Source organism: Ovis aries, chromosome 13, assembly GCF_016772045.2.
Source record: "Ovis aries strain OAR_USU_Benz2616 breed Rambouillet chromosome 13, ARS-UI_Ramb_v3.0, whole genome shotgun sequence".
Lineage (NCBI taxonomy): Eukaryota > Metazoa > Chordata > Mammalia > Artiodactyla > Bovidae > Ovis > Ovis aries.
In genome coordinates, this window is record NC_056066.1 from 52,997,737 (window position 1) to 53,008,298 (window position 10,562).

The 10,562-nt window shown below is 49.6% G+C and overlaps 1 long non-coding RNA gene across 1 annotated transcript in view; it reads left to right on the top strand.

The window, feature by feature from the left end:
* LOC121816178 (uncharacterized) overlaps positions 1–10,130 on the top strand; it is a 45,526-nt gene extending 35,396 nt beyond the window's left edge. Inside the window, exon 7 of the long non-coding RNA XR_006055637.2 lies at positions 9,459–10,130. This is a non-coding gene — a long non-coding RNA (uncharacterized LOC121816178). The remainder of the gene's footprint in view (positions 1–9,458) is intronic.
* The last annotated feature ends 432 nt before the right edge of the window (positions 10,131–10,562 follow it).

Below are 10,562 nucleotides of genomic sequence, written 5' to 3' on the forward strand. Positions count from 1 at the left end.
AGCCTTTGCAGATACCTTCTCAGTACCAGGCCTCAGTGGTGTCCTAGAGAGAAGAGAGGGAGATGAATAGGACACTTACCTTACCCTCCAGGAAGCAATTGCCTAAAGGTGCTGGTGTGTGAATGTGTGTGTGTGTATGTGGTGCATATAATTAACAATTGGAGATGAAATAAAAGGTTTTAACCTATCCATTCACCTTCTTCTAGCACTGTTAATCCTAGAATGCTGTGATCCTGAGGCCAAATTCATGCTCTGTGGGGAAGAGAGCCCTGATGGTTCAGTGGTGTCTGCCGTGGACAGTGGGCAGCGGTATGCCTGCCTATTTGTCTAGTTCTTGTAACACAGTATGAATGGGATAAGGAGGAGTGATCAAAGGTGCTGTGAGAGCCAGAGGAAAACCTGGCCTGGGGGTAGTCGAGGCAGACCTTCTGGAAAAGAGGGCATTAATGAACCAATGGGAGTTTGCTGAGCATAGAGAAGTGGAAAGAGAATTCCATGCTGTTGACCAAAGGCCTCTCTCCTGCCTTTAGTGGGGTGGATGGAAGAGGGTGCAATAAATACAGAGGTGCCAGGAAGCGGCCCCGGACAGCCAGCCAGGTGGGGGCAGAGGCTGGACTGAGCGGTGCTACGGAGAAGGAGGGGGAGGGGCCCGGGAACTGAGCATATCAGAGTGTCTTGAAGTGGTGGTCCCTTTCCTCTTTCCACGAGGGTTTAGGGGGCTAAAGGGGCCTCCTGGCACTGCGGGGCCAGCCTCTTCAGATGAATCTGCAGTTGACCTTTGCCTATTCTGAGGAAACAACTCAGCCCTGAAGCTGTGGAGCTGAGGCTGTGAGGAGTAGACCTGAGCCTGCCTCCAGCCTGGGGCTGCCTGGAAGGCTAGGAGCCCCACTGGGGGATCGCTCTTGACTATTGGCCACCCAGCAAGATCAATGAGGTTCTCCTGCAGAAGGGACCAGGTGGATTCCTTTGCTCCTGCCTGTCTGGGGGCAGGGGGAGAATGCCCAGAGAAGGCTTGTGAGGGGCCCTAATATCAGCAACAATACCAACTATGACTCTCCTGACATCGGCCCAGCACCCCACATCTGAAGCCTGCCATTGTCTCTTCTGCCATAGCCTTCATTCCTGGTGTTATAATCGCGCCTGGATAGTTACTAGAGACCTCCCACTGGCCTCCCTGCTTTCCCCTGGCCCTCTCCAATCTGTTCCACATAGAAGGATCCTGCCGCTCTTCCAATCAAAATCCTCCAGCGGGTCCCATCTTTCTCAGAGTTGAAGTAAAAATCCCAACACTCTCATCTGCTCCCCTACAGGTAGCCCCCACTGCCCACTCCCTTTCTCACCTTATTTCTCATCATTCCCAATTATGCACTCTGGCCACCCCAGCCTTCTGGCTTTCCCACTAAATTACTGTAAGCATTCATGCCCCAGGACCTTTCCACCAGCCATCCGTTCTGCCTGGAATGCTATTTCAGATAATCACATGATTCCCTCCATTATCTCCTTTAGACCTCCGCTCAAATGTTGTCTTCTTATTAAGGCTTCCCTGACCACCCTATCTAAAATTGCATCTCCCTCTACAATTTCTGAACCTTCCCATGTTTTTATACACAGGACATATACCGTGTAACAGACTGTATGTTTTACTTATTTATTAATCTGACTCTCTCCTTAGGTGTGAGTTCCATCATTGCAGGGACCTTTGTCCTCTTGATCACTACTGAGATCCCAGACAGAAAATACTATCTGATGCATATTAGGAGCTCAGTAGATAGCATCATCAACTCAATGGATATGAATTCTAGCAAAGTGTAGGAGATAGTAGAGGACAGAGAAGTCTGGTGGGCTACAATCCATGGGATTACAATGGGTCAGACACGATTTAGCAACTGAACAACAACAACGTATTTGTTAAATGACTGAAGAAATGATAACACTGAGCATCGTGTGGGGGCCCTGCCTCTGAGCTGCACTATCTTAAACAAATCTAGGAAAACTGCACTATGAATTTTTATTTTCAGTTTGGAGAATTTCTCTTGACCCCTTATCCATTTTTCTTTCCTGGGTGTAGTCTGCTGACAATCTCATCAAAAGGATTCTTCATCTCTGATATCATAGTTTTGTTTTCTAGCATGATTCTAGCTTGCTAGAAAAGAAAACTCCTTTTTAAAAAGTATATTCTCTTCCTAAATTCCCCATCTGTTTATACGTATTGTTTACCTTTTCCACTAGATCCTTTAAGCAGGTTATTATAGTTATTTTAAAGTTATTGCCTGATAGTAAATGATCGTTTATTGAGTGTATTCATTGTGTCAGGCATTGTGTTAATGCCTTTTATCTATTTAACAGGTTGGTTGAGATGAGAAAATTAAAGCTAACTAACAGGTAGGTGACTTGTTCCAAGGTCCCCTGGCCAGCAAGCAAGGGCACCAGGGTTCCAGCCCCAGATTGACAGCAGGACTTTTGTTCTAACCAACTCTGTTGTTATTCCACCTTTTCAGCCATGAGGTCTCCCAGAGGCCTGGATTCAGCTCACCAATTTATCCACAAAGAAGGATCCAGGTGGCCTGTCCCCATGGCACTTCACTGTGGCCAGGTCTCTGAATAGTGGAGCCAGCTCAGATTCAAGCCCCTCTGCTCCAGACCCCCACCATCTGGCCCCATCTACCTTCCCCTCCCCTCCCCAGGGTTTCGCAGCAGGGTGCCAAGCTGGTCCCCTCCTCTGCCAGAATCACTATCCACCTTTTTCTCAGCCACTTCTTTCCACCCCAGACTTTATTCTTTTGTTTTTAGTTCATTGATTTATTCATTTAATATATGCTTATTTAGTAAATTTAATTCAATATATGTAACTCAGTAAAAATCCCATGGACGGAGGAGCCTGGTAGGCTGCAGTCCATGGGGTCGCTAAGGGTCGGGCACGACTGAGCGACTTCTCTTTCACTTTTCGCTTTCATGCATTGGAGATGGAAATGGAAACCCACTCCAGTGTTCTTGCCTGGAGAATCCCAGGGACAGGGGAGCCTGGTGGGCTGCCGTGCGTGGGATCACACAGAGTCGGACACGACTAAAGTGACTTAGCAGCAGCAACTCAGTAAAAAGCCTGTGCGCTCAGTCATGTCCAGCTTTTTGCAACTCTATGGATTGTATCCTGCCAGGCTCCTCTGTCCATGGGATTCTCAAGGCAAGAATACTGGAGTGGATTGCCACTGTCTCCTCCAGGGGATCTTCCTGACCCAGGGATCAAACTCGTGTCCCCTGTGTCTCCTGCACTGACAGGTGGATTCTTCACCATTGAGCCACCTGGGAAGCCCAACTCAGGAAAAGAGACGTGATAAAAGATTGCAGTTTCTGAAGCCAGACAGCTTGGTTTGTGTAACTTTAATAGCGCTTCATCTCTTTGTGCCTAGACTTCCCCATCTGTAAAGCAGGAATAATGGAAAGACCTATCTCAATACACTGATGTGAGGAGAATTAGGCCATGTGTGAGTATAGGGCCTGACACTCAGCCAGCTCTAAGTGTCAGCTGTCACTAAGAGTGAATCCTGTGATGTGGGGACACAGAGGTGGCTCAGACATGACTCTATCCTCTGAGATCCCCCAATCCCGAGGGGCATCAAGTATATAAGCCCAGGCCCTGTGGTCAGGACTAGAGTTGGCTCCAGCACAGGCCCAGGGCAACCCAGGAGAGGAGCCCCTCCTTTGCTCGCCCATCTAGCTGCTTGGCCGCTCAGAGGAAGAGAGCCACTGGGCTGTGAAAAGTCCAGCTGGCCAGGCCATGGCGGGAGCCCCCTCCTGCCAGTCCTTCCCCCGGCCCCCACATTCACTCTCGTTGGCCAGAGAGAAGAGTAAGTACTGTGAACACAGGGAGGAGACTGAGGCTGTGACCGCAGACGGACACACAGACAGGGCCTGCACTGGGAGGCACGCCTGCAGACAGAGCACTGATGTAATAACAGCTCACACATTGCTCTCAGCATCCGCCAGGTGCTGTTCCAAGTATTCCACATGTATTAATTTATTTGATCCTCGCAGCCACCTTATGGGGTATGTCTTATTAATGTCTCCATTTTACTGACAGGGAAAGTGAAGTGGAGAGGGGTTAGGCGATTTGCCAAGGTTGTACCTTGGCAAAGTGGTAAGTGGCAGAATATATATTCCAACCCAGGGAGCCATGTTCCAGAGACAGAACCACTGCAGCACAGGTACGTGCCCCCTAATGGACCTGGAGCCCTTCCAGGATGCACGAACACAAGAGCCACACAAGGATGCCCACGGCATCACACTCACCCGGACACAGAGGGCTAAGCACACTGCCATCTAACTCGAGACCCCTGCTCAGCCAGAGCATGTGGGCTCAGGCAGATGGATGTAGGCACATGAATGCTGTGTGCACACGTGCCCACCTCAGCACACACAGAAATGGAAATGACAATCACAAGATTCTGTAGAAACTGGCCTGACTCTCTGCTGACCTCTCACAGGCTCCTCTCAACCCTCCATGGGAGCAGCGGCACCAGGAGAAGGGGCTTTACCAGTGTGATTCCCCAGCACATCCAGTGCAGCGCCTGGCACCTAAGACCTGCTCAACCCGTGAGGTTTCATGCCCTAGGGCTTGTGTCAGGCCTCTGGCAGTTCAGAGCCCTAACTGTGCAGTCAGACAAGCTGCTCTCCTCCTTGTGAGGCAAGGGACTCCACCTTTCTGAGCCTCCCTCCCCTGGAGCCTGCCCAGCCCCGGTGCCTCCTGGCGAGTGCTCCAGCATGCAGGGAACTGGGGTGCTTCTGCTCCTGCGCCTTTGCCTGCACGGATCCACATGGTTCCCTCCTTGGCCCCTTCAGGCCTTTGCTCCAATGTCACCTTTCCAGCGAGGGCTTGCCTGATCTCTTTCTTTCACCTGCAACCCCTCTCCACTGCCTTCCTTGCCCTCCTACACTCAGCTGGCACCACTCTGCATCACCCATAGCATCCTTGTCCCAGAGACACGCTTTATCTATGTGTTTATTGCTTGCCACCCACTAAAGCTCCATGAAGATGGGACTGTGCCTCTGAGCCCAGAATGGTGCCTGGTGTGTGGCAGGAGCACAAGGACCCTCTGGGGGTAGAGAATGAGATTCACTATGAAATGAGGGTGATAGGAGGTGAGGTGTGAATATCACACATGGATACTTACTACGTGGGACAGAGATTGCTATCTCAGAGCTCTTTAAAAATTATTACAGAGGTACCATGTGACCAAGAAAGGCAATGCCAGAGAATGCTCAGACTACCGCACAATTGCACTCATCTCACATGCTAGTAAAGTAATGCTCAAAATTCTCCAAGCCAGGCTTCAGCAATACGTGAACCATGAACTTCCAGATGTTCAAGCTGGTTTTAGAAAAGGCAGAGGAACCAGAGATCAAATTGCCAACATCCGCTGGATCATCGAAAAAGCAAGAGAGTTCCAGAAAGACATCTATTTCTGCTTTATTGACTATGCCAAAGCCTTTGACTGTGTGGATCACAATAAACTGTGGAAAATTCTGAAAGAGATGGGAATCCCAGACCACCTGACCTGCCTCTTGAGAAACCTATATGCAGGTCAGGAAGCAACAGTTAGAACTGGACATGGAACAACAGACTGGTTCCAAATAGGAAAAGGAGTACGTCAAGGCTGTATATTGTCACCCTGCTTATTTAACTTCTATGCAGAGTGCATCATGAGAAACACTGGTCTGGAAGAAGCACAAGTTGGAATCAAGATTGCCAGGAGAAATATCAATAACCTCAGATATGTAGGTGACACCACCCTTATGGAAGAAAGTGAAGAAGAACTAAAAGCCTCTTGATGAAAGTGAAAGAGGAGAGTGAAAAAGTTGGCTTAAAGCTCAACATTCAGAAAACTAAGATCATGGCATCTGGTCCCATCACTTCATGGGAATTAGATGGGGAAACAGTGGAAACAGTGTCAGACTTTATTTTTGGGGGCTCCAAGATCATTGCAGATGGTGATTTCAGCCATGAAATTAAAAGACACTTACTCCTTGGAAGGAAAGTTATGACCAATCTAGATAGCATATTCAAAAGCAGAGATATTACTTTGCCAACTAAGGTCCATCTAGTCAAGGCTATGGTTTTTCCAATGGTCATGTATGGATGTGAGAGTTGGACTGTGAAGAAAGCTGAGTGCTGAAGAATTGATGCTTTTGAACTGTGGTGTTGGAGAAGACTCTTGAGAGTCCCTTGGACTGCAAGGAGATTCAACCAGTCCATTCTAAAAGAGATCAGTCCTGGGTGTTCTTTGGAAGGACTGATGCTAAAGCTGAAAGTCCAGTACTTTGGCCACCTCATGCGAAGAGTTGACTCATTGGAAAAGGCTCTGATGCTGGGAGGGATTGGGGGCAGGAGAAGAAGGGGACGACCGAGGATGAGATGGCTGGATGGCATCACCGACTCAAGGGACATGAGTTTGGGTGAACTCCGGAAGTTGGTGATGGACAGGGAGGCCTGGCGTGCTGCAGTTCATGGGGTCGCAAAGAGTTGGACACGACTGAGCGACTGAACTGAACTGAACCATGTGACCACAGGCTCCACTGTAAGTCTCAGGCAATACCTGGGAGCACTGAGTAAACCATGAAAAGTCCTTTGCCAAGCACGGCCCGCAGCCCCTGCTGCCCGCTCTCCTTCTTGAGTCACTGCTGTCGGCCTGTGGGCATGCTGCCAGGCCTTTCCTGCATGTTTATACCTGCACCGACATAAAAAAGTGTAAACAAATATTGTACGTCTGTGGGATCATCCTCCACTCATGCAACAATTGTTTATTGAGCACCTACTACTATGTGTCAGGTATTGTTCTAGGGCTACTCCCATGAGATTCCTGCCCTCTGGTCTTGACATTCTAATCAAGTAGAAAGCAGATAAGTACAAAGTGTGATTTCATGTGGTGATGGACACTGTAAAGAGACATAGATTCAGATAAAGGGATGAAGAATGAAAGGAGTGGGACTGGGGGGCTGTTAGTTCAGGTGGTTGGGGGGTACTTCTAAGGGGGTGACATATGGGATCTGGAGGGTGAGGAGGGACAGGCCTTGTAGATTTCTGGGGCAGAGCCTTCCTGGCAGAAGGGACAGAGGGTGCCAAGGCCCTAAGGCTGGAAATTAGTGGGTTGGAAAAAGAACAAGTTCAGTTGGGCCAGAGTGGATGAACCACGGGAGGCGTAGGAGGCTGGGCAGAGAGGTTGGGGGTACAGAGCATGGGGGGCGGGGTTGCTGTGGGATGTGTGATGGGAATTACGGAGAGATATTGAGCAGAGGCTTGATCTGGGAGCGTGGGGTGGTGGTGCTGCTGTGTGTGTGTGTGTGATGTACATGCAATTTTTTTATAGTGGCAAAATATGTATATAACAAAAAATTTACCATTTTAAGTGTTCAGTTCAGTGGCATCAAGTGTATTCATGAGTTGTGCAGCCACCACAGCCATCCAAGTCCACTTTTCGTCTTGAAAACCCGAAACTAGGTGCCTGTTAACAATACCTCTGCGTACTCCCCACCCCCTGCCCTGGCAACCAATGTTCTACTTTCTGTCACTAGGGACCCGAGTACTCCGGATACCTTATGTAAGTGGAATCAAAGAGTGTTTGTCTTTTTGTGACTGGCTTAATTCACTCAGCATAATGCCTTTAAGGTTCATCTACATTGTAGCAAGTGTCAGAGCTTCCTTCCTTTTTAAGGCTAAATAGTATTCCATTGTATGTATAGACCACATATTGTTTACCTATTTATCTGTCAATGGACACTTGGGTGGCTTCCACCTCTTGGCTGTCTTGAATAATTTTGCTGTGAACATTGTGTACAAGTATCTGTTCAAGTCCCTGCTTTCAGTTCTTTTGGATTTATACCCAGAAGTGAAATTGCTTGATCCTTTGTGTTTTACAGAACAGAATCCCTGGACTGCTGGGGGAGAGGCCTCAGGGAAGGGCAGAAGCAGGGGGTTTGGAAGCGGCAGACACAGATCTCTTTTCCTCACTCACCACAGATCCCCGGGCACACAGAGGCTCCCTGACTCTCTAATGATTCAGGCTCTTTCACTTTCATCCTTTAATTCACCTCACTCCAGCTCTGGGAGGCAGGTGAATGAGGCTCATGGTCCCCTCTGGACAGACAAGGATGAGGCTCAAGGAGGGAGGGCTTCTCAGCCAGCTGCCTTGAAGTGGGGCCCGCTTGGGGCTGACTTGAGGGGTGGACCATGGCACTGTGAGTCCCCCTCGAGCCTCCCTGCTCCCCTCAAGCAGGGCTGGGCAGCCGAGAGCTCGAAACCAGAGAGGTGTTTGTGTCAAGCCTCTAACAAGCCTGAAATCCAACCCAGGGCATCTAGGCCCTAGAGAGCCTTGGGAGCAGCACCCAGATTAACCTCCTGCTGCACAGGAAATCCATTCTGCTCACCTGCAGCTTAGCGGGTTCACCCCAGGAACCCCCTGCTGCACTATGTCAAGGCTGGGGTGTCTCTGGGCAGGGTTAGGAGCCCCAAGACCAGTTACCCCCTTTCTGTGCCTTCTGAGGCCCCCTCAGACCCCCAGCCCCAGTCCACCTTAAGATACCTGTTCAGTTTCCTGAATGTGGATGACCAGCATCCTTTGATGTCCTGGGACAGGTCCTATCTGTACATGTCCCTACTCCATCTTGATATCCCAGGGAGGTAGGGTCAGGCCAGCAGCAAATGGGCAGGGGGCAGGGGTGACTTGTTCTAGGCTCCACCCAAAGTCAGCCTGATTCTGAGGTTGTGGCTGCCACCACCTCTCTCTTTGCATCTTGAGGGCAGCAGGAGCTCTGACAGAGCTACCAGGAGAAATTTGTTCTGACCTGGTCAGGAATCTGTCCTGGATGAGGGTACCCTCTGACTAATTTCCTTTCATGGGAACGTCTTTTCCCTCATCCCCCTACTTTTTTACCTTTTGGCTGATGAAGGTTTAGGGGTGAATGGTGGAGATTCTGCTTCCTTGCCCCAGGCTGACCTGGAGCTCTCACCCTCCCCAGTGTAGGCATCCAGGTCCTGTGATCTGTCCCAAACACTCAGCCCCGCCCTCTCTTTCTTCTCTCTCTCCTTCCTCTCCTCCCTGCAGTGATCTGCCTGCATCCCGCATCTGACTTCACCACAGTCACATGGACCTTCTGCTTTCCTCAAACCCACTGGGATGATCCTGCCTCAGGGTCTTTGCATTTGCCGACCCTTCTGACTGGAATTCCTTGCTCCCACCGACCCCCAGTTTCACTCCTGTAACTTGATCTTTGCTCAAATGTCACCTTTTCGGTGAAACTTTTCCCAAAACTCAGGTTTAAAACTACAGACTGACTCATCCCTCCCTGGCCTCCCCACGCTCTCCCTTCCCTGCTTTGTTTTTCTTCACAGCGCTCAGCACCACCATCATGTATTCTGCTGTATTCTGTTAAAATTATTTACTGATTAACCTTTCTCTTCCCTCTAGATCCTACACTCCAAGAGGGCAGGCATTTCTGCTCTGTCTGCTGCTGTGTCTCCAGTGCCTGCCACAATGTAGAAACCCAGTGAAAATGCGCTGAACGTGTGAGTTCATGGGCCACCTCTCCTGCCGTTGCCATTACTGGTCCAGCCTGTGGTCCTCCCTCCCTTGGATGCTGCCACAGCCTCGCCTTAGTCTCCCCACATTCAGTCTTGCCTCATCCAGGCTGTCTCCTCCCAGCAGCCCAAATAGCCTATTAAAATGCAGTTCTGACCAGGCCACTGCCCGATGGAAACCCTTCAGTGGGTCCCGCTTCGTACATAAGGAAAATCACAGTCCGTAACTCAGCCTTCAAGGCCCTGCCTGACCTGGCCTCCAGTTTCGCTCAGACTCATTGCCTGCCCCACTTCCTCTGCTGCAGCCGCCCTGGCCTCTTTGGTGCTCTTGGACCCATGGAGCCCTGCCTTTGGACCTCAGGGACTTTGTGTTTGATGTTTCTGCTGACTGAACTTGTCTTCTCTACACTGTTGCATGACCAGCTCCATCACATCCATCTCAGACTAATATTGCCTCCTCAGAGAAGCCTTCCCTGACTACCCTAACTCATTTCAATCCCAAGTCACTCCTATTTTTATTGCCCCATGGCAAGTCTCACAATTTAAAATTGTTTTGCTTATGCATTTGTTTACTCTCTTCCTGACTCACCTGTGAGTTTCCTAAGCTGGTCCTTGTTAGCTCTCTTGCAGCTCAGAGGAGATACCTGGCACATAGCAGAAGCTCGGTCCATATTGTGGATGAAAAAAGGTGTCTAAGCACTTGTAGGCATCCCAACCATTACTCCTCCCCTATCCTCCTAAGCTGGGGATTATGGTACCCATTTGACAATTTACCAGACTGAGTCTTGGAGAGGTTGTTTAGTGTGCCTGGCTCACATAGCTGTCGCGGTGTGTATGTCTATATATCCCTTGTGTCTGTGTGTATCTGCATGTGTCTCTGGGTGTCTGTGTGTATGGGCACCTGAGTATCCCTCTGGATTTCGGCATATGTGTGTCTTTCCCTGTGACTGCTGTGTGTGTGTCTGTTTCTTTGTGTGTGTCTGTAAGTCTCTGT